The 23645-nt window shown below is 36.1% G+C and overlaps 1 long non-coding RNA gene across 23 annotated transcripts in view; it reads right to left on the bottom strand.

The window, feature by feature from the left end:
• The window catches only part of LOC107322457, a 396746-nt gene that overhangs the window by 104081 nt on the left and 269020 nt on the right, over positions 1-23645 (bottom strand). The gene's annotated exons all lie outside the window — the stretch shown is intronic.

The raw sequence follows: 23645 nt of genomic DNA, 5'->3' as shown, positions 1-23645 counted from the left end.
CTTTGTAAATTATTGTGCACCAGATTTATGGTTACATCAACATTATTATGTAAAGCAAAAGGTAAGCGGTATGCAAAGTTGAAATATTAAACCTATTAAAAAGTTATGAGTTTGAAAGCATCCCTACAAGTATTTGTGTGCATGCCAAGAATTGCATTTAAAAACCTTTAACTAAAGGAAACTGACTTCCAATGATAAACTGCAGTGCCTAAGAGACATTGCTAAAATGCTACCGCCACTCTCAAAGGCGAGGAGACCTTAAAAACGGTTGCTGGCTGACAGCATTCACAAAAACACGCAGTTTCTTCTACAAAGAAATAAAGCTGAATGCGCAACATTTCAGAGAAGTTTTGAATAAGTCTATTTGTCCAGCTTACTTCGCAAAGGCTCTGCAGAAAACAGCACCATAAACACTTTCAGTCCCCACACAACGGCTAAACAAAGAGTCCTCTTTCTAGCCATTTAATCCAGTAATTTATTTTTTCAACCATCACATAAATCGAAACACAGCTGTAACCAATGACTTGCAGATCCAGTTCCCTGCCAGCTGGATCCTGTTCTGCTGAAGCAGCAAGATTTTTACATTGTTCACTTCTGTACATCTGGAGAAATCATTTGGGTTCAAAGGTGACTAGAAAAGCTCTTTAAATAAACTCAACCAACAGTGAAGAGAGGCCTAAATATCTACAAAAGCTACATAGAGCTCCATTTAAAAACTTCTTTGTTTTTCAAATTAGTGCAAAGAACAGTTTGCTTTTTAAACATTTTATGATTATGACATTTTAATTGAATTATACACTCAAATACGCATTTCTGTAATAAGGAAACATTTACTGTTTCCCGAGAACTTTCAAACAGTGTCAATACTCAAAAGTGGTCACAGTTACAGCATTTGAGAGAACAGTCAGAAAAGCAGTGATGGAATGAAAAAAAAATGTTATAATATACCTCAATTCATGTGTCTTAACTATTGCCTAAAACACCACTCCACTTTAAATTCATGGAGCAAACAATAAGAAAGCATATACTGTGCTGAGATATGCTGAACCTCAGAAGTTAATCCTTAAAATAGCCTTATTTCAAAAAGTCTGCATCGTCCCTTTCTGAATGAGTCTGCTAAGTAACAAAAATGTCCCTGACATTTAAAACTGCGCACAGTAAATTGATTACAATGCATCATTTCCTTTGGAAAAACAATCACAAAGCAAACCAGCTGAATCTTGCAGAGGTAAATCACAATGAATATTAAAGGCTTATATAATCTGTATCTTTGACTACTTTTCAGACAAAGAATGGATGGAATACGCACTCAGATGAGTTTAAAAAGGAGGGGTTTCATGTCTAGCACAGACCACATTAACAAAGTACTTCAACAATGCTGGAAGTTCCTATGCTTTTTTATTTGCAAAATCATAACCACGAACTCTCAATTACTAAACGTATCAAGAAGTGTCACTGGATATCCAATTCCACTTAAACAGGTGAGCAGGACACATTCAAAACATGCTCCAATTGCTTCCGTAAAGATGTAGTTCCTTTCCCACACATTATTAAGAAATATTTCAAAATTCAGTCAGGGTTCACTACCGCAAAGGCTTATTTTCCTCTTTTCATACTTACTGTAAGAGTTGGTTTGAAACAATGCTGATAAAAATATCCTTTCTGGTTGCCACTCTGGCCACATCTCTGCCCAGGTTTCATGCTGTTCCCCACCACCACCTCTTTGCAGATGAAATGAGTAGCTACCTCACCTTCAGCTCTTGCTACTTGTTGTCTGCTCTTGTCTGTGCTTCCCCCCTCATAATTACAGGAATGCACTGTTACATATGCTATCTGTGTTCTGTTGTGAAAGCATTAAAAAAGAAGAAAGAAGAAAGAAGGAAAATATGCCTTTAATAGCCAAATAAATCAGATAAATCATCTGCAAAAACTAACATGTAAAAATCATAACCAGGTAATTGCTACATCGCTCCAGGGAAAACTTTAAGGAATTTATATGTACATTTCTATACACTAACATATATAGATTTATGTAAACATTCTAAAATGAGAAGCATTTAGTCTGTATTTAATTACATTTCTAGAAAGCTCTGTCTTCAGTGTTTGATGTGTATTTATTCCTAAATATGGTTTAGCTTTTGCCTAACAATAAAAATATCACAAAAGGGAGTTAAACGTGACAGAACATAAGTTGCAACTGACCAGTGGTTAAGCTTCTGCAATGCTTCCCATTTTTCAGCTTTGCCAAAATCAACCGCACAATTAAACAGTACAAAATTTATTTACCATCCATTTACCACAGTTCTTTTGTTTCACCATCAGCTGTCCTTTCTAGTTCAGATTCTGTACTGTTAAGGTTATTTGCCTCCATTGTTACTGAACAGATTAGGATTTATTATACAAATCAGACATCACCTATGACCCCAACCGTAACACTATATGCATGCTCAGGATTTCAGGTAAATTAGATCAGGGTGACTTTGAGTCACAGTCTCAAATAGACCCTGCACAGAGGCATTACCTGTTTTAGTAAGGTGACTTCAGTTGCTTAGAGAACCTCACATAAATCTTTCACATCACAGTACAGAAGATATCCTGATTTATCCAGGAATGCTACTCCCGTGGCAGATCCCAAGGCCAAATCCCAGTGGTTTTTATGTATTTGGTTGAATATTGGAGCTGAACAAAGCTCCCAATTGGAAATCTAACAAGAAATCTGCTAGAAGGACTGAATGAGATTCTTAAATCCAACATGCAAATTTCTAAATGTGCTCAGCCACATCTTCCAATTACCTGAATTTCTGTTTGGCAAATGTTACAGCTGCCTCTACCTGGGGGCTTGGGTAATTACGCTTATCATCCATAAGGTGCTTAATTATGCCGGTTTATATTACCCAGAGTCCTTTCTGTAACCTGTACCACTGCATGCTCTGCAGTGGGGATGAGCAACTTTCTACAGCTGAGTTAACAGTCCTCACATACCTTTCCCATATTTAAAATGGAGCTTGTCAATAGAAACCAAATAGAGAGCCAGAAGCTCCCGCCATATAAAGATGGATGGTGTTGCCAATCACATTTCTTGCAGACTCCTGCCCCTGTGCAAGTCAGCCATTCCTATGTGCTGTCTCTCCCCAGGTTTGGAACTCAGGACATTTAAACTGCAGCATAAATGGGGGCACCTGCCAGAAGAAGCGGTCCGTTCTGTTCTCCTACCCAACCTCAGTCATTTGCTCCTCCATCTTGCTTATGCTCATACTTGCATCTTACAGCTGCATCATAGAGTGGACTAGGAATATGATCCAGAAAGTAAACCATGATAAATAAAAATCAGATTGCAGCAGGATCAGTCCCTGATCTAGCTCATTAAAAAGGTACACAAACTAAGAGCCAGCTCAGAAGCCTGGTGATAATGCTTGTCACTGGCAAAAGGATAGAATTCTCCATTTGGTGGTAACCTGAACTTGGAAGGATATAAGTGGCCCTATGTGTGTTTGGAGCCAGGAGATGTGTGAGTGTCTCAAAGTCACCTCTTCAGGACATTGAGTGTCCCCATTTTCAACCTGTGCACTAATGTTACTATACACCCAGGCACTCATGTAGAACCATGCAACACGGAATTTAAATAAAAAACAAACTGTCAGAAGCAGTTGTAGGTTGGATGTTAGGGGAAAGTTCTTTACTAGAAGAGTGGTTAGGTCCTGGAACAGGCTGCCCAGTGAGGTTGTGGATGCCCCGTCCTTGGAGGTGTTCAAGGCCAGGTTGGACGGGGCCCTGGGCAACCTGATCTAGTAAAGGTGTATGTTTGGTGGCCCTGCCAGGCAGGGGGGTTGGAACTACATGATCCTTGAGGTCCCTTCCAACCCGGGTAATTCTGTGTGATTCTGTGAGAAGCAAAGATAAAAGACTGTATTGCAGACAGACAAAATAGAAGATACAGCCAGATGAGAAAAGACTAGACATTCCTGGAAGAGTCAGGTAGAAGGCTGTTCAAATTGGTCAGAACAGTAAATAAGATATTAACAACAGTCTGGTAATACATCAAGACTAAAAATAAAAGTGATATAAGCAATTAACAGCCGTCATACAAAACACAAAGAATGAGCTCAGAGATTACAGTATATCTGAATTGAAAATTATAGTAGAGTTAAGGGTAGTTGCAACAATGGAAAAGTTTATTTTAACTTTGTGAAAAAAGACTGCTACGTGCTGTATACATACAGCTTCCACAGTTCTCTCCTTGCATGTAACTCATTCCACTTATCCAATTTAGAACTGTGTTCTTAGTCAATTATTTACAAACATAAAATAGACTGGCTTAGGATTTTCATACTGTCCATTATAGCCATAAGTCATTCAGAGAGAATCAATAAATTTTCTGTTATTTCCACATAGCATATAGCATTTTGTTCTTTTTTTTTTTTTTCTTTTTCTTTTTTTATTTGGTAATAGGCCTATCACTGATGTAGTCAGTGCACTTTTCATTGGATTTTGATGTATGAGCACACACCACAAGGCAAACATATGCCTTGTCCTTCACAAATCAAGTGCCGTCAGACGCTGCATCCATGTTTGTAAATCATTTTCTAGATGGTGTGTTCTCACACATGCAATCTGAGAGCAACAACATAAGATGAAACATATCATTGTGAAACATATCACATCTTTTACTTATGAAAAAAAAAAAAAAAAAAAAAAGGTGGAGCACCACAATCCACAGCTAGGTCTATGTTGTGTGCTGAATTCTTAAGTAGAACATCTCATCATTATATCTAAGCATGACAGCCCAGAAAAGGGCTTTTCTAGGGACTGCAGTATCTACAAGAGCATCAGAAACCCATGTGATGCATGCATGTGATAGTCTCTGCCTTGGAACCCACCAGCTGGCTGCAAGATACCAACAATGTATGCAATAAGACGGCTTATAAAATTACAGCACATATTAAAAGAAAAGACTGCTAAAAAAATCTTTACAAGTCCAGGCTAAATTTACATTTCAGATAGCCCCACAGCATACCTTATTTTTTTCTAATGTAAGTTTGACATTATCTTAACACAAATTACTTGTACATCCTGGAAGGGATTTAAACTTGAGTACTGACCAAGGAGATTCAGGTATCCAAGCATAAAGGAATCTCTGATTATAAGACTGCAATGATATTTTGAATGGCACAGTTTCTTCTAAATTATCAGAGAGGCTCAAAGAAAGTAGAAGCCACAGTTTCCACTCGTAACTCCTACTTGAAATCCTTCTGTATGAGCCTTGACTTTGGCTCTCCTGGGTCCAAGGAAATTGAGAAAATCCTTAATTTTTCTGTGTTCTCTCTGAAGAAGGGAAAGCTGCAGTGCATTTTAAAAAATATACTTCTGTTCCAGTAGATCAGATGCCTGCAATAGGTAAACATGAAAATTTGTAGTCCTTTATTTAACATTAAAAAATGGCCATAGTAGGTTTCATCCACAGCCCTCCTTGCTCAGCGTACTTCTGCAATCCTGCCTACTCATGGGTGCCAGAGTAAGAGTATGGACAAGCACAGATGATCTCAGTAAGAAAGGAATATGAAGTGTCTGTGAGGAAAGACAATTGCTTTGGGTATTGCTAAGAAAGCTACCAGGTGGAAAATAGCACATAATTGTAATAACCTATTTTAAGGAACTGATGGAAGATAGATGGAAGGTAGAGCAGGAAATAAGCATAATGCATTGTTGTTATTCTATACTCAGTAAAACTTTCCTGTTTCTCAACTCCTCTCTGTTTTCCATGGATATTATTACAGTGATTTCAAATGTATTTTGCAATTGTTTTGTAAAGGTCAAATTCCACACTATGTACATAGTTCTCTCCAAAAGTAATGCCTCCTATTTATTTGGAAACCACAACAGCAATGAAGAGCACAATAACACTATTTGATAGAGCAAATTCTCAACTACAAAACACTCTTTTTCAACATGCTTACCACCACTAGCAATGCATTTTTGCCAGCAATGAACAAGAGCCTGTGTGCTGCTCTTGTAATGATCTGTCCCAGCGGAGCTGACCCTCTGTTGCTGTCACCACAGCTGAAACACACCAGCCATTGCCTCATTGCACTCACATCCCCTGTGTGGTCTCCAGAAATGTTCAGCATGCATCAGTGAATGTCAATGGGTGTGGTTTTTTTCTATATAAAGAAATTCAGTGGTATACCTTCACTCTATAGCACTTCCATGTCAGAAACCATTTTGTTAGACTACTCCTCTGTTGCCATCTGTCACACAGCAACAAAATATAATGGAATATTGGTGGGAATGTTCAACCTCTACTGCCACATCACAAACATCTGCCTCTGATATCATGGGCCAACATAATAAAATAGGAAACATTGCTTTCAGGGAACACTTCATACAATATCAGAAGCATTAGCCACAGTGTGAAAAGAGCAATATCACATGACCTTTTTTTATACAAAAGGAGTACATCAAGCCTTGATTACAAGGCTTCATTCTTAAAATTCAGCAAATGAGTCAACACACTTTTATGTTATTCAGCGGGAACTAGCAGCAAGAAGCAAACAATACCAGAGGACAGGTTTGCAACTACTACCTCTATCAACTCTAACAGGTTTCAATTGTTTAAAATTGTCTTCTACACTCCGATCCTACTTTAACTACTGATTTCACAGAAGCAACTTTCAATTTAAAATGCCGTGAATTTGCTTGTCACTTTGGCCAGTAAGCTGCACTAACACACACCAAATATCTTCCCCTGATATGCAAGGAAAACTACTTTTTGAGCTCTCTCTAGTATTTGTAGATTATTCCCCCTTTCCCAAAGTAACAGTGGCATAAATGAATACTAATAAAACAATATTCTGTTCATTATTAGTCTCATCTCCTAACATTTATTTTACCAGCAAAACACATTTTTTGAAAAGGCAATTATTTTGCATCCCTTGAAAACCTTCATCCCTTTGGAGGAAAAGAAAACAAAACAAAAAGAAAAAGCATTAAAAAAGCAAGGAAAGATAATAAAATTTGAAGAGGTACTCCACATTCATAAGGTAGAGCATGAGAATGATTATTTGTGCCCAGGATGGCATGTCCTGGAATGTTCACACACTGAGTCCCTACAAGTTGCATTCTACTCCTAAAAGGGAAGAAATTAATTTTCTTAATGTCTACTCTGAAAATAGGATTTTTCATCTGATTTCTAAGAGTTTCACATATGATATGAATATGATTGGAATTAAAATCCACAGTACTTATGTACATTGCAGCTTATTTCACAAAGGAACAAAACAGATATCATTTTCTGTCACAGACCACCATTTCTCTCAAAAATAAATCAGCTAAAGTGATCTCAAGCAAATTATTTTTCTGTGCAAAACCATTCATGTCCATTGTTTAAGTCACACTCACTTCTCCATTTCAGGACTACAATCAGAATTTACTCTAAGCATCAAAGAATCACACAGAATCACAGAATCACAACTTCAGTGCTATTTCCCTGCATCTACCACAGGAAAGAGATGACACCTGAGATGACACTGAGAAAGATATTTATGGATAAATATTGACTTTACTGAGGACTAGTGGAGGTTAATAAAAGGAAATCTTAACATAAGATTAAAGAGTCTCACTGTTACTCTAAAATAGTCCTGAATCATCAGGACAAATCAGTGTTGAAATAAGAAAAATAAAGATTGTCAGAGGTTGCACAGAAATAAAATCATCATCCAATATGTTATAAAAGACTTATCAAGTTGACTGAAACTGTTAATATTTTAAGTGACTGTAATTAGTAAATTTTTAAGTAAGCATATGCACATCATATATGAAATTTGACATTTTCGGAAGAGTCTTTCATAGCTATACCAAACTGTTTTTTGAATTTAAGTTTGTACATGAGCAGTCTGCATTGAAATGACTTTCATCCAATCATGGCAGAAATGTCTGATATTGTGCCGTTAGCAGCTCTGAAAGAAGACCAGGGGGAAAAGCAGAGTGAGTGGTGCCAGTGCCAGCTTGGGGAACAAAACCAGTATGCCTTTTACAAATGAAACAGGGAACATCCCACACTGATGAGGAATTAACACAAAGTAAACTAATTGCTGGGGTCCTGAATGTCACAAATTGAGACCTTTACTTCATGCCTGCATATTACAAATGTTATCAGAACATGTTTAACTGTAGATAACTAAGCTGTTAATAAGTATTTGTACCTTATACAGTACCTTGAGAGAAAGTTTTTGAAAAACAAAACAAAACAAAAAACAAACATAAGAACTGATTAATTTTCATGGTAAACATTATAGAGAATCGAGAGAGATAGATAAAAAAAAAAATCTGAATGATAAGGAGTTCGTTTTAAATTTTAGAAGAATAAACTGTAACATTGGCTGGATTTAGAAAATACATGGAAAGTGCAATGCTGAAGAAGAGATCACAGTTAACAAAAACTCTTGCGCTTCTATTTTAATATTATGGTAAAGTACTGAGTAGTATATTCAGAAAGTGTTGGGGAAGACAGGGTGTACTGGACATCTTTTTTTACATAAAATTGATTCATGGAGATAAACACCAGACAAAATGTAACAGAATATTTCCTTTTCTGCCTTGACTACTGAGGCTGTAACCAAAAGTAGCCTAAAGTGAGATACACCAGTCAAAGGAATTTTGACTCACACACTGTGGTGAGAGTTTTGCAGCCTGTCCATCCAGGGAACAGATATTACAAAATATAGAAGAGAACAAAAAGTATTTGAGGATTAAGAGCACTATTTAATGCCAATAGAATGAAGAAACAATTTTAATCTTGGAAAAGGTAATTTAGAAGAGATTTAATGGCAGTTTGTAAGTGTATGAGAGAATCTCAGGCAACACACAATTTCCAGAAAGAGGCAAAGAGGACAAGTAATGGAATAATTCAGGGACTTTCCTTGTAGTTAAGAGTTACGCGAGCTAGGTTTCAATTCATTTCTTTGGTCTGGGGCTTTTCTGATATTTCCTGCTGTATCTGTGATATAGAAAAATCTGGCAAAAGATTAGACAGCAATGAAGGCTTAGGCAAAATGTGGTACTTTTGTTGAGTAGCAGAAAAGAATGAGCATGTTCCACCTACACCAACTTAAAAAGATGTTCCACCTAGTTGGTAAACTACCTCCCTCACAGTAAGGGAATGAATCATGGCCACCTTAACGAAAACTTAGTTACAGATTTGCAAAAATTCACTCTTTCTCAAACATTTTCAAAAGTTATAGTTGTTTGAAGAATAGTATGATGCACTTTTCTCCTAGAAATCTGTTTAAATGAGTTTCTTATATACAGATATGTTTTTTGCATATTTTCATCATCCTCCACTCATATTCAGTTTACAAGTACACTGTGTAGAGATCACTGCTGTGACTGCTTGACTGCTCATGGCAACACTGTTATGTTTCCTGCACAAATATGTAGTTTATCTGCTTACACCATATGTAATTTACTATTACCCTTACCTTTAAACTCCAGGGAGACACAAGAAGCATGTGACTGGCAGACGCAGAACAGTCTGGCTAACTACAAGTTTAATTTTGTAAACTTTAACTTTGCTAAGTAAAAATTATAATATAAGCAAGGAACAAGGACTACCCACAGCTCTACCTCAGCTGTTTCAACAACAGTGCAAACAGGGAAAATCCTGCCCCATGGAGAGAACAGCAGGACATAAGTACTTAGCTAAGATCTTCATAGATACCTTTCTCCCCTGGATTTCTGGGCCAGCAGACAAATCTGTATGAGATTCTTATCACCCTTTAATGGATGATCCTACAAGCACTTGAATTTCATTTTGGCTTTATGTATCTAAATTGTCCTGCTCAATGAAAGCACCTACAAATATGAACCTTTCTTGCAGAGACTACAAGATACTTAATGAAGAAAAGGCACATTTTTCACAAATTTAAAATTGGAATCTCCTGTCTTTCATTGAATCTTCTCTTACTGTTTTGCTTTGGAAAAAGATAGAACAAATTTGGAAATAGATTGTTTTATTTTTCACTCCTTTTGGTCGTTTTTCACCACCACAGAGGTCAGAATAAGAGATTTTGCAATGCATTCTGTGGTATGAACTGTATGCAGATTAATATTGCACAGATAAGACCTTGTTGTAGTTAATTCTTTGTATGAATTTTGTTTTGTTTGGATGATTTTTAAGGGGGGGAGGGGGGGGGAGGGAAGGGAAGGGAAGGCTGCTGTAATCTTAACCAAGATCATAGACTTTATCAAATTTTCTACAATGACTTGATCTTCTGCCCTGATATTTTTAATTTGTTTAGAACATAACATAGTTCATAAATAGTTCAAATGACCTCTTTCAGTGTTTGCTAGCTTTCCTGCATCACTACTGAATTTCATTTGAAATTATGCCATCCACTTCCATAGTTCTGCGGGTTCATTTTTCATAGAATCATAGATGGTCTGGGTTGAAAAGGATCTTAAAGACCATCCAGTTTCAACCCCCCCACTGTGGGCAGGGATGCCAGCCACTACACTAGGCTGCCCACAACCACATCCAGCCTGACCTTGAATACATCCACAGATGCAGAGAGTTTTGGAGTTTCCCTTATAATGTGTGTAGGACTTTGTGCAATATAGTAAGTACATCATGCCATTTGGAGATGTTACCATCTTCCTGCCTAACTTTCTTTCCAACTCATCAGTACATTTACTGGGTAGCAGCTCTCCAATCACGGAATAATGGAGCATACCACTGTGCTGGTTTTGATATAGAGGAAACTAACTGTATATTTCTACTTTAGGTTTTGCTATCTAGCCATTTTTACCTCATGACAAGGATTTTCCTACCACCCAGTGACTACTTAGCTTCATTAAGAGCTGTTTCTGAAATAAACGGTAGAAGACCAAAAAATTCTATTGGCTTTTTAATTCTTTTGCAAAACAACAGCAACAACAAACTAGTAGAATATTGAGGAATTCATTTCATTTTTCAGAAATAGATTGGTAATTACAGTATTTACATTAGTATTTTACCATCTATGTAAAAATATATCTTCTTCTAATTCCTAGTCTCTCTCTATCTCTTTCAGTGTCCTAGAAGGACATTTCACAGGATGAATCTGAAACAGAATTCCAAAAACTAGTCACAGTATTAGCTGCTATTCTGTTCTTCAGTACAAAAAAATATAGCATGACAACATCTGAATAAGAAATACTCACATTCTTTATCATATTCTTCCAACATTAATTTTGCTTAATGCAAGAAATTAGCAATACTATTCCTCTCAGAATATAGAGAATTAGACCTTTTAATTACATTAGTATTAACACACAAGAAAAGTAACTGAGCCCCTCCAAGGAGAATCAAAATCCACAGGCCTAGGCAATTTTTGATTGCAACTCTTCTGAACTTATCTTTTCTGTATTCATGGCTCATAAATGTCCCAGATGATCCCTTCCCACTTACGTGCTAAACTTTATACCCACCATTGTGGGATTCTTGAATTTCATATCTGAGAAGTGCAATTTGAGAGTAACTCAATTTCTGCCGCATACTTTCAAGAGTTAAGAGAACACTGTTCACATGAGACTAAATTTATTATTTCTAAGGTGCAGAACAATCAATTCACAGCTTATGGAAAGTGGGAGTAAAATGAATGTAAGCCAATTTTGAGCCCTCATTAACCTGGACTATTCTTCTTCACTTCACATAATGCAGTCATCTCTTTGAGTCTGCCTAGGTCTTTGTGAGGATTTCTCATAAACTTCAGTAGTGCCTGGCACTTTGTGATGCTGCCACTGGGTTCCTCCAGCTGTGTCCTGGCCTGCTCTGAGTGCCCACTCTGTCTGGAATACAGTCTAATGGCCATTTCCTCACTCCCTGTGGCAAGGGAGCTCTTCTCCAGACAGATTTAGGGCTTTTAGAGCCATGTCTGGCAGCTGTTGTGTTCTTTGCCATTGAACAGGGGGAAGGTGAAGAGAAAGAATGTATGAGGTTACACGTCATGGACATATTCATCTCTTCACCTTCTTTAAAAAGAAGTCAATGTTGCAGATTACTTAAAGAAAAAAGTTTGAACTTTTCTGTCACTGGCTCACCTTCCTTGCTCATATGCCATAGTGCTGTCATCTTAGACAGTGAGGACCAACAAAACCAATTTTTGTGTTGTTTGCACAGTCAACAGTACTCTCAGGATCAACTGAGTATCAGTACTTGAATTTCAATCAGTGCTGTTTATTTAAAGCATCTTTATTACAGAAGTCTTGATATATGCACATATAGCTTTTAATATTTATGACAATTAAATCGTATCATTAACTGTACGCTATTATTAAATATATGATATGGATTAATTTCAGGAAGAGGCAAGCTACGTCTATTGATTATATATTGCAAAATGCAATATGAAAACATCATATTGATAAAACACACATTCTAATGTAATAGATGGCCTTCCAACTGTGAGATGGTGCTTTAATTTAGAGCAAGGTTATTTAAAAGGGGAAAGACACAAGGACTTTTGCTTTCAAACTAATAAATCAGAATGCTTTCCTGAAGATAACTTTCCATTCAAAGGCTTTAGTGTAAGGAAGATTACAGAAGTTTGAAAGTATATGCATTTTTGTATTTTTCCACCTATTCTCTACTTCTTGATGTATGCATTGAAAAGCCTTATACATGAATGTATCTTGTTTAAAGGCACAACAGACTTACTTGTAAGTGTCCAGTGAATTTTTCACAGTGCTGTGAATTGCAGTTCTGGAAGTTTATTGCTTTACTTTTCTTCCAGATTCTGATTATAGCAATATTTTAAAGTGGATGCTATTGAATTTCTGTATATGAAGCTGGGTTATATTTAGATAATGGACTTTATCTGACAAATAATATGGTTAACAGAAAGACAATAGTCTAGATAGTTCACCTGCAAACATTTTGAAAGAGATTTAAAATTTGCTTTAACATTATAATTATTCACCTTTCCCTTATGATTTTTTTCTTGATTAAGACTCCAATGCTGTTGTGCAGTTTCAAATGAACATTCGTATTTATACTTACTGGGTTACATTATTCAGAAGATGCTAAAAGATTTAAGGATTTCTGGGAATGCCCAGCCAAATATCATATCACTTCACTATGTGTTACAAAGCGTTGTATAAAACTAAAGCTTTGAGGATACCTTACAAGATCAAGGCAAATAAATAAATGTTTTATGACCACAGTAAAAGCCTGTTTTGCTCTTTAGCCATTTAACTTATCATGTAAACTGCATTATACCCCTAAAACTAATTTTGGCAATACATGTAGCAATATCTAATAACATTTGACAGCTTGTATTATAAATATTTTCTGTTGTGCTTTTTATTTCTTTGTTTGTTTTTTAATGGGATTGCAAAAGTAGCTTTCATGTATAGAAGAGAGGTGCCCACATTCTACTCAAAATAAGAATCTTGATGGAAATCTTCAAACACTGTTTGGATGCTTGTGAATACAAAGAGTTCAGAAACAAAGATAGCTAAGTTGAGATCTCAGTATCTCTGAACATAGATGCTGCTGTTTTAATACATTCCATAAACTTCAGATACTTTCATAGAGCTGAAAAATCTGAAGCAGATGAATTTTCATTAGGATGATGGAAATTTGTAATGACTTGATCAGTTTAGTGATATTTAGGGAATTAATGAGATACTCTGTTAATATGCATCATATGGAACTGCTATTGCACTCTGGAATGGGCTGATAGACCACAATTCCATGTCTGGAAGTGATCAGCAGCCAGTAACTTCATTCTCTCATAAAGTACTTAGTTTTAAAAGGAAAGAAGTTCTGTAACCTCAACAACTCTTCAGTGCGTGGTTTGAATCAGAAATATTGCTACTTCTAGCGCCACTGCACATACTGTTCTTATTCACACAAATGTTTAGCATTCTTGATTCTAACTAGGAATTTCCCTAAATTAAGTTCTGTGGTAACAGGCTGAGGATTAATTACAGCTCATATAAAAGCTGGGGTTATCTTTGTCTTTTTGAATCAAGCTTTGGAGTGTTTTATATTTCTCATTTATATAAACAAATAAATAGAGTAGAAGCAAAGGAAGGCACCCACATGAGTTAAATCCTCCCCTAAGATGACACCATGCAGCAAAAATACAGCTGTATTATAATCATTAAATGTTTGTTATCTTAGACGAGACTGAATTAATCAACATCATTAGATACATCATCTTAATGTGTCAAGATTAAGAAGAGTTTGGTTATCTGAGTGCTGTCACACTGGTTTTAATTTTATCACTAGCTTTGAAATTTGTGGGTTCCTAATACTTGAGAATGTGGGATAATTTTGAGATAGTTTCAATATGTCTGGTATCCATGCTACCCTCAATTACTACTCTTCAGACTTAATACCCCCCTAACTTAGACTTACAGTGGGATTTTTGTTTATTTAATATAAAAAAAAAAAAAAAAAAAGGAAATTGAATAGGCAATGCAGAAAACTTATTCCCATGAGCCTTTTCTTTATTAATAAATATGGAGTTTTGCCCATCTAAACAGTTATATTTAACTCCCATGGTTAAATATAGAAAATATATTAGTTGCAAAAAATGTATAAAGATGGATGAAATAAAACAATGTGAAGTTGCAACAACCTCATGTCCTTTTTCCACCTTTCAGTTCCCATTCTTTCTTCCATCTTCCTGAATTTCTCTTACCTGCTCAGAGATCCTTCCCTGAGGACAAACACAATCACTACCCTTCCATTCCTTATATTCTCTACTGCATACCTCTTTAATTATCTTCCTCCTCTTATAGCTTCTTGTCATATAATAATTAATATATAATATTACAATAATATAATATATAATATATAATATTAATATAATAAATAATATAATATAATATAATATAATATAATATAATATAATATAATATAATATAATATAATATAATATAATATAATATAATATAATATAATATANATATAATATAATATAATATAATATAATATAATATAATATAATATAATATAATATAATATAATATAATATAATATAATATAATATAATATAATAATGTATCCTCTGTACTCCTTTACTCAAAGACTGACACACCACATACTTCTTGCTACTTTCTTCAATGATGGACTCAGGAGTGAAAGGATTGTATTTGGAAAAGGTAATGAAAAATCACCATTAATTACTCATTATCGCCTTCTGGTTTGGACCATATATTTCTAAGATGTATAAACAGACATTGAAAAAGATATAAAAAGAAATCCTATTTATAAAAAATAACCAATGCATTACAAAACCAAACAATTTTATTGTCTCTACTTTGAATAAAACATACAATTTCAAAGCAACCAGGACACTGTGGTATGCAGCTTTTTAATACAAGTCCTGTGTTTGGTAAATTCCTCTTACTAATTAATAAAATCACAGAAAATTTCTAAAGGTGATATTTATTTATTTATAGTTATTTATTGCTGAACTGTCAACAACTGAAGGCTGTCAAAACTGATCTTTTAGACTCCTTTCAAAGTCCATTTTACACTATTCTATAAATGAGATTTAATTTGCTTTGAACAGATATTGAAAATAAGATTCTGGGGAAAAAAATTTCAAAAAAAAAAAAAAAAGGAAAATGTTGCTAATCCATTATTTAAATAGTGAAGTTCAGCTATTTCCTTTCTTTGTTTTCACACAGAATCTCATTGAATCATTGTTGAAACACCTGAGTTCAAGTTCTGTTAAAAAAAATAATAATAAAAAAAATCCTTAGAAAGTCATTTTTAGAGATTTGCAATAAATCTCTGATGAAGCAACTGAGCACAAGTCCAAATAAATAAAGGCCCAATCAATAGAAATGAAAATCAGCCTTGCAAATCATGTTGTAATAAGGATTGCCATTAAATTAGAATCAAATCAAGCTACATGGTAACAAACAGCCATTTCCCCGTTATGAGAACCTGAGAAGTCATACAACTATCCTCCAGGTCCCGATTTTGCATGGGCTCCCAGTGGAGGGGCTCAGGACTAGCCAAGGAGCCACGCAGCACTACACAGAAGCCCTGAATCACCGTTCTGAGCCACTTTGGTATATCCAGTAGCTCTCACAGCTAATAAATAATGCATTCATCAGACAGACCACATGTTTACTCCCAAAGCCAAAAACCCCACCTGTCTGGGAGCCACTCTCCACTCCTATCTCACCAGCAGCAGGCTGCCCACACCTTACAGAAACACATCAGGAGCTCCTTACAGAAGGGGAAACAGAAGGGAAGGAGCTGCCTGCACCTTCATGGGTGCATCAGGTGTTCAAATTCCTTTCTGTTTGCATTGTTGGCCTCAATCCAAATGCAGCATGACACTTTAAATTGCTTTAACTTTGCTTAATTTTACAAAACACTAATTTTTCCAATCAAACGTGGTCTCTAACTATGTTGCTCATATAATCTACTTTTATAATGGCAACAAGGAAGAAATTAAGACACTATTTTCTCATAAATGAGACTAAGAATGTATGGAGACTGCAAGTTTTGACAAGAGCCTCATAATCAGAAGCATGACATAGGTGCAGCACCAAGAAGTTTACATATTTAACAACCTGCAGTTGGGCTGCTCATTAAGAAGCTTATGGTCAAAAAGCTATTAAGATGCATCTGGATCAGAGGTTTCTGTTTTAGTAGTTAAACACATGCTGTAAACCAACAGGCTTCAGGCTTCTAAGTGCCCAAGTCATTTTGGGATAAACATAGTAACTTGTCAAAATGTTACATCAAGTATGAGATCAGTTCCTGGACTTATCACTAAAATTTACATTAGGGACCATTGGTACACTGTTACTTCAAAATGGAAATAATAAAAGAGATACCCATACATTCTTCTGGTAGCAGAAGCTGAAAAAATCAGTAGGACAATACCCTTTTTACAGTATAATAATGCTTCTCAAAGAACCCTTTATCGCCACAGGAATCACGTACTTCACAAGAAACATAATGAATAAATGCTACCTAAAGACAAAAATAAATTTTTAATAAAACCTCACTGTGGCTGTACTGAGACTGCCAGCTGTGTTACTTCATATGGACTTGGGTAGGCAGTTTGGTCTCCAGGTTTATGTGGGAAATAATCTATATTCTGATTACTACTCAGAGTTTTCAGACACTGCCTCCCTATAAATACAGCTAAGAGACAGAAAGGCAATACATGAATTTAGGTGGTCTGAGATTAATTCTTTACCGTACACAACCTGGAAAAGAATATTTGGGCAGTAGGGATGAAGAGATTGGAAAGAGATATGGTCAGATATGCACTACTGGATAAATCTAGTCTGAACGGAGGTCAAAATTATTACTATTTGCCCAAAAGAGCAGAACATATTACTAAGTGTAGAGCTGAACATCTGCATTGGTTCACTGGTTCCCTGCACCCAAGTTCACAAAGATGTCCTCACAAAGCTACATCTTCAGCAGCAACCCTCAAAAACAACGGTTTGGAGAGACAGCTGCAGCTTAAAACAGACTTGCCTCTCTGAATGGTGACCTTGGTGCAGCATCGTCAAAACTGCCTTTGGCGTTCTTTTGCACAAGAAGTGAATAGGGGCACTTTTGAGCAAAATTTAGTTCAACATAGTATAAATCATGCTTTAACGAAAACTTCCATGACATCCTCTTTCACATAAAATTCTCAAGTAACACAAGTGAATGTAAGGGTTGAAAAAACTTGCAGAATAATTTCCTTTCAACTGCGTCCATTCTGTCTATTTAGGCTTTCTAAAGAGGTGGTGAGGCAGGAGATTGAACACCTTCGAAAAATGGAAGACTTGTGGGACAAGCTGTGATTTAGAACAGTAATCATGGATCATCAACCCTAGACACATAAATAGCAGAGGCACACTCAAGTTGTAAGTCTTTCCTTTGTGCCTTGGTCACAGGCTACCATGGACTCTAATTCCAAACCCAGACTTAATTCATGCAGAGCTTCAGCAAAGCCAAACGCATGGTGTCATGCTAAACCTACAAAAATTGTATTACTAAATAGTTTACTTTCTTTACAGAGTTGGAGTGGCACTATCAGAGAGGACTCATGGACTGTTTGTTTTGAATAAGATTTCCTGTCTAGTAAATTTATAATCCAGACTCTCTTCTCTGGGGTTTCCAGTCTACCTTCAGTGCTATACATTTTTTTTCATTGCCATCATGGTGGCAGGAAATGAAGAATGAAAAAAGAACCAGAGGAAGAATGTGTATGAACCAGAAGCATATGAAGACAGAACAAGAACAATGAAGGGACCTGAATTTCCCAGATAAACCATGGATAAAAGCAGATAAATTACTCTCAACCACGCAGATTAGTTGAAGGGACTCAAAACACTCATATGATGGCGATAAATGTAGTATGCTAACTGCATACAAAAAAGTAAAACATACTCATGTTCTACTCAACCACAGAAGTAGGCAGTACACAAAGGCTGTTCAGACTCTTACAAGAAAGTTTACTTTGCTATGCTGTATCTATTTCCTTTTGATGATGGTCTTAGTGCAATGGTTGGAGCGTATCAATACCATTCTTATGCAAGACAGTCAAGGATGTCAGTCAGAAAACCTTAAATTACTGCAGTGTTTAGGAGCAAGCTTTCTCTATTTACAGGGAGGTGCAGCAAAGGTAGATGTGAGCACTGGATTCCATAGCTACTTTTTCTGTAAAGTAAAATGTCCATCACATTTGCAAGAAAATAAGAGACCGGATACAGTTCAGTCCAAACAAAATTCCAGACCAAAGAGTATGTCATGTTAGAAAAGAGAGGCATCATATTTGGAGGTTTTCTTTAGGTTTAGTAAGTACTCCTGGAATGATTTAATCAGTGCAAGCCTTGCTCTTACTGCTTCCAGAATTAGAAGGAAAGAAGAGGTGGAGGGAGCAAAATAGAGTTAAAATTTGCCTGAAATTTCCATATAAATTATGTCATTTGCAATAAAATACAGCTGAAATATCCAGAAGCCTTTTACAGAATTTACTCTACCAAAAGATCACTCAGATGTAAACATTTTTATTATGTGAGAAAAGACAAAGCTGGAATAATTTAATTCTTCTGTACTACGTAATGCAAAAGCATTAGTTTTTCATTCTTGTATTTAACTATGCTATAAAAGTGATATTCACATTGCAATGGGGCCTACCAGACGTATTTAATTTTAGTTTTATTAAAAATGCCAGAAGCTGCTCTTAACAGATAAACAAATGTCATATGAAGTCACATCCAAAAAATTCTAAAAAATTTAAGTACAGTTCAACTCCAACTTTATCAGTTAAGCCACCTATCACAGGTTTCTTGTTGAAGAGTTTCAGTGAACAAGTTTTAGAGGTTGCTGAGGGCTGCTGGTCATTTTTAAAGGACAGATTTACAATGAAAACATTTTCTCAGTTTTACCACATTATTTTACCACATTATTTTACCACATTATTTCCTAAAATATACAAAGAACTCCAACCTATCTGAAGATGAGGAAGTTAGATGAAGCACAAGACCAAGAGAAACTCATCATTTTCTTCTGTTTAAGTGGAATGACAAATACAGAAAGAGCATCAGATGCAGGAAAATAAAAATAAAAACAAACAACAACAACAAAAAACTTAGAGTGACTTTTTGTTTTCATCACTTAAATCTCTTGGATTATTTATAATGGATTAAAATACACCATATTGACTATATCGACCCATATCACTTACATGTGTTTGGCTGTTCTGCACTGTTTCAACAATGCTGAATTCCTAAAAACTTGATTTACCTTCCCTGGTCATCTGGATTGATAGCAGCCTTATTCCCCTGAAGGGCACAAAAAAGCTGGATTGAAAATGCCCAAACTTTGTAAATGCATCCAGTCCACAGTTATTAACTCAGAAATGTCTCTTAATAATGTTATCTTTGGAAATGCCTTTGGATATAGGTATTCTGGGCTGCAGACGGAAATCCAAACTCTCCCCATGTCTCCAGAGCGAGTTAGCTCTTCAGACAAACAGGATCTGGCATTAAAGTGAGTTTTTACCAGGCTGCAAGTTTCTGTGTTTGGAACCAGGGTTAAGGCCTCGAATCACACTTAATCTCTACCACGGAAATTGTGGCCACAAAAGGCTGTTAGGTTGGTCAGTGCATCTGCGGTAATCAAGGATGTTGATCTGTAGGACCAAACTTATGCAGCGCTGAACACCTGTGTCTCCCAAAGAAATTAACAGTAGTTGTGCTTGGATCTCAGGATTTGACCTCAGATTTCCTAGTGGGTATTTCTTCTACATGTGGGGATGACAATGTTATGTCTTACTCACAGGAGCAAACACTGCTAGAATGGCCCTAGATTTGGAGCACATTCACGTTTACCCATGTTACAGAGCACACTTATTTGCTACAGAAGCAATATAGCAATATAATGCTGAAAGCTACAAAACTGACTAGTACTGAAACACTGCATTAAAAGTAAAAAATGCCAGACTTTGTCTAAAACAGACAAGATGTTTTATGGCTTTAAAATAAAATCACAGAAGACCTAACTCCATCCAGCTGTTCTTAATAGACTTTTTTACCCTTTGTTTTCCATTCTCCACCTTAATCCACTTTAGAATTACCTCACAGTCCATTCATTTTTTGCTTGTAACTTGATAACTCTTACCAAAACAATCTATTGCACATTACAAAGTAAAAAAAAAAAAAAAAAAAACCAAAAAAAAGAACATCAACCCTACACCCACCCCACCCCTCCAGCCCCCCCCCAAAAAAATATATATATATTAAAAAACAGATAAATTTTTAAAATGTGTATTGTTTAAAGCTAGTGATGCTTCTATGAGAATTTGCATAGCAACCTGTAACCATGCCTGATAGAATTACAAATCTATCGTGCATTTGAAGGATAGATGAAACAGTCCCACATTTTCTGCATCAGTCATTTCGATTTGGTTCAGCTCAGAATAAAAAGCCTCTCTTATTTTGAAACTAATTGAAGAATTAATAAAAAAAGATCAAACACCTGTTGCTCTGTTGGCGGAAAACAGCAATTACAATTACAGTGGACGTACGCTATATAAGAATATTTTTAAAATAGAAGGGGAAGAAAATATGCTGGTGACCAGGGTCTTTTTGAATCTACTGAGGATATTACAGCTTTTATTCAGATTGTGAGTGGCCCCTGTTAAGCATCCTTGGTTCACGAAGGTCTACTCACTATATCCCTGTTTAGTCGCTGCCCCATTAAGCATTTTCTATTAGCTTGGAGTAGCTCTGATTCACTCAACATCCTCTTTCTTTCCCTTACACAATAAGACAGGCTTAAAATCCACTGTACATTTCTCAAACTGTCACACAGATCCTCTTTATCAATTTCCTATTACAAACATTAATCACTGAAAATAACTGCTATTTAAAAAAGACTAAATCCATTTTCATCTCCTCCTTTTATTTGTTATCTAGGGGAGCAGTTAGGCAAGCCTTACGGTGGAGTAGAAAAAGTCAAACGTAGAACCTGTAAGTAACTGATTTTTAGAACAGACAGAACTGAAAAGAGAACAATAACCACAATATGAGCAAGCATCGAATCCACTTAAAACAAGAATCTTTAATTTCTTGCTGCTGCAAGAAGAAAATGAATGCTGACAATTTTGTTCTGGTCGCATGCAACAAAAGTAAAGCAACAAATGCCATGCTACAAAAAGCCCTGTAGAAAAAACTGTTTGCTGTTAAGTTGGGAGGTGTAGGATCACAGCCCACAGTGCTGTGAGGGACAGCCATGTTACACTCTCTCCTTGGCCCACAGGGATCTGCATCCCTTGTCAGCAGCGCTCCCACAGCCACAGCACCGCAGGGCCATGGCTCAACTCTTTTGCCTTTTATCAGAAAATCTTAAATCATTTATAGGCAAAATTATTGCTATTATCATTAGTAATTAAAAATGATTAAGAGTCTCCCTTTTTATAGAGGACAGAATCAGTTTTTCACAGAGTGAGTGCCACTGGCTGGTCCAGATGCTCTCTTTGTGGTGCTAATACCTTCTATCACATTGACTGGAACTAAACACATCTTTAAGGCCTCACATGAAGAATCATGGCTGATAAGCTAGCATCATCCTTGTCGCTTTCATTTCATAGGTGCTTTTAGGAATGACAGAGCAGTGAAAAGACTCACTATCCTTTCTTAGATAAGTACTTGCTTATGAGATGTATATATCTAGTGGTTTGGGTTGTTTTTTGTTTCTTTTTTTTTTTTCCCTTCTTTTTTTTCCCCAAGATAAGGAGGACTGAAAAAAACACGAAACAGGAATGCATGACTGTACAACTTAAAACATATACAACAGCAGGATGCCATAAGCACACCTTCATCTTCTATTCTGACTGGGAAAAAATACCCCTTTTGCTAGTGCATTCTGGTCCCGTGTATTTAAAAATGATGTGTCACAACCAGGTAGAGCAGAGACATTGTACTGACTTGAAGAGGTACCCAGCACTTTAGAGTAACTCACATAGGACACATGACTTCTCAAAGTCCTGCCAACTAACAGAGATGTGTTAGAATTTCAGTAGGGGCCAGAAATAACAGCAGCATCATGAGTCAGGACTCAGAAAAGCTGATAAACTGTGTCAGGCATGGATGCTGAGATTCAAGTATGAGATCAGGCTGAGAGGCATATGAAAACATAGGCGGGGTGGCAGTGCCTTTGTAACACTGAGTTGTGTATGCACAAAGAAAGCAAACCATAAAACCAAGGAAGATGAAGACCAACTTGTGATACTGCCCCTTGCTATCCAAGCAGAAGCATGTAATATTTTTGGAAAGTGTTATAAGGACATAAATATTTGTACTTTTCCCTTTAAAAATAATGTGCATCTGAACATAATAAATAAATAAATAAATAAAATAATAAAAAAAACAAACACAAAAAACAAACAACAAAAAAAAAATCTGAACAATCAGTGCTGCAAGATAACCTCTTTCTATGGAGAAAGGACAAAGCATTAAATACTTTATATTATTTATGCATTTAGAAATCAAAATAAACTTTTAAAGCTTTCCTGTTAATGAAATTAAAATGATCATCAGTCTTTCCTAAGTGTCTACAGTAAATAGTCACGGTCCATTAAGACAACATGTTAGAATTGTTCATAACAGGATGCAAATGAAATAATCAAGTAATCAGGACTATTTCAACATCAGTAAAGCCTCAGAGTGATTATTTTGTACAGCCATGACACAATACCTTTTTGCATACTTTCCCTGATCAGATTAAAGTGATGATGAATTCCTCGATGGCTCAAGTGTGCTCCAAGGAAAGCTAGAAGGTTGTACAGTTAACTCCCAGGGTGTAATTCTAAACCATACAACCTACTACCTCAACCCGGATGCACACAGCTTCCGACGGTGACCATAAAGTCTTCTTCACTTCTTCAGCCTTTCTTTGAAATGTGACAGCAGCCACAGACCTATATATTTCCCATGGGGGTAGGCTTTCAGCTGTTGAAATAGTCTGCAGTGATTCCCCATTTTTTTCAGATGACAAGGCATACTCTTAGACAGATTTTTCAACCAGGTGGAGATTATTTTCTATTGTATCTATATGTGTATAAATATATAATGTATGTATGATGTATGTTTGTATGTATGTATTTATACATACCTATTTGATAGGAGTG

The sequence above is a fragment of the Coturnix japonica genome, chromosome 1 (genome assembly GCF_001577835.2).
Source record: "Coturnix japonica isolate 7356 chromosome 1, Coturnix japonica 2.1, whole genome shotgun sequence".
NCBI classification, from domain to species: Eukaryota; Metazoa; Chordata; class Aves; order Galliformes; family Phasianidae; genus Coturnix; species Coturnix japonica.
This window is presented reverse-complemented; position numbering and strand designations above follow the sequence as displayed.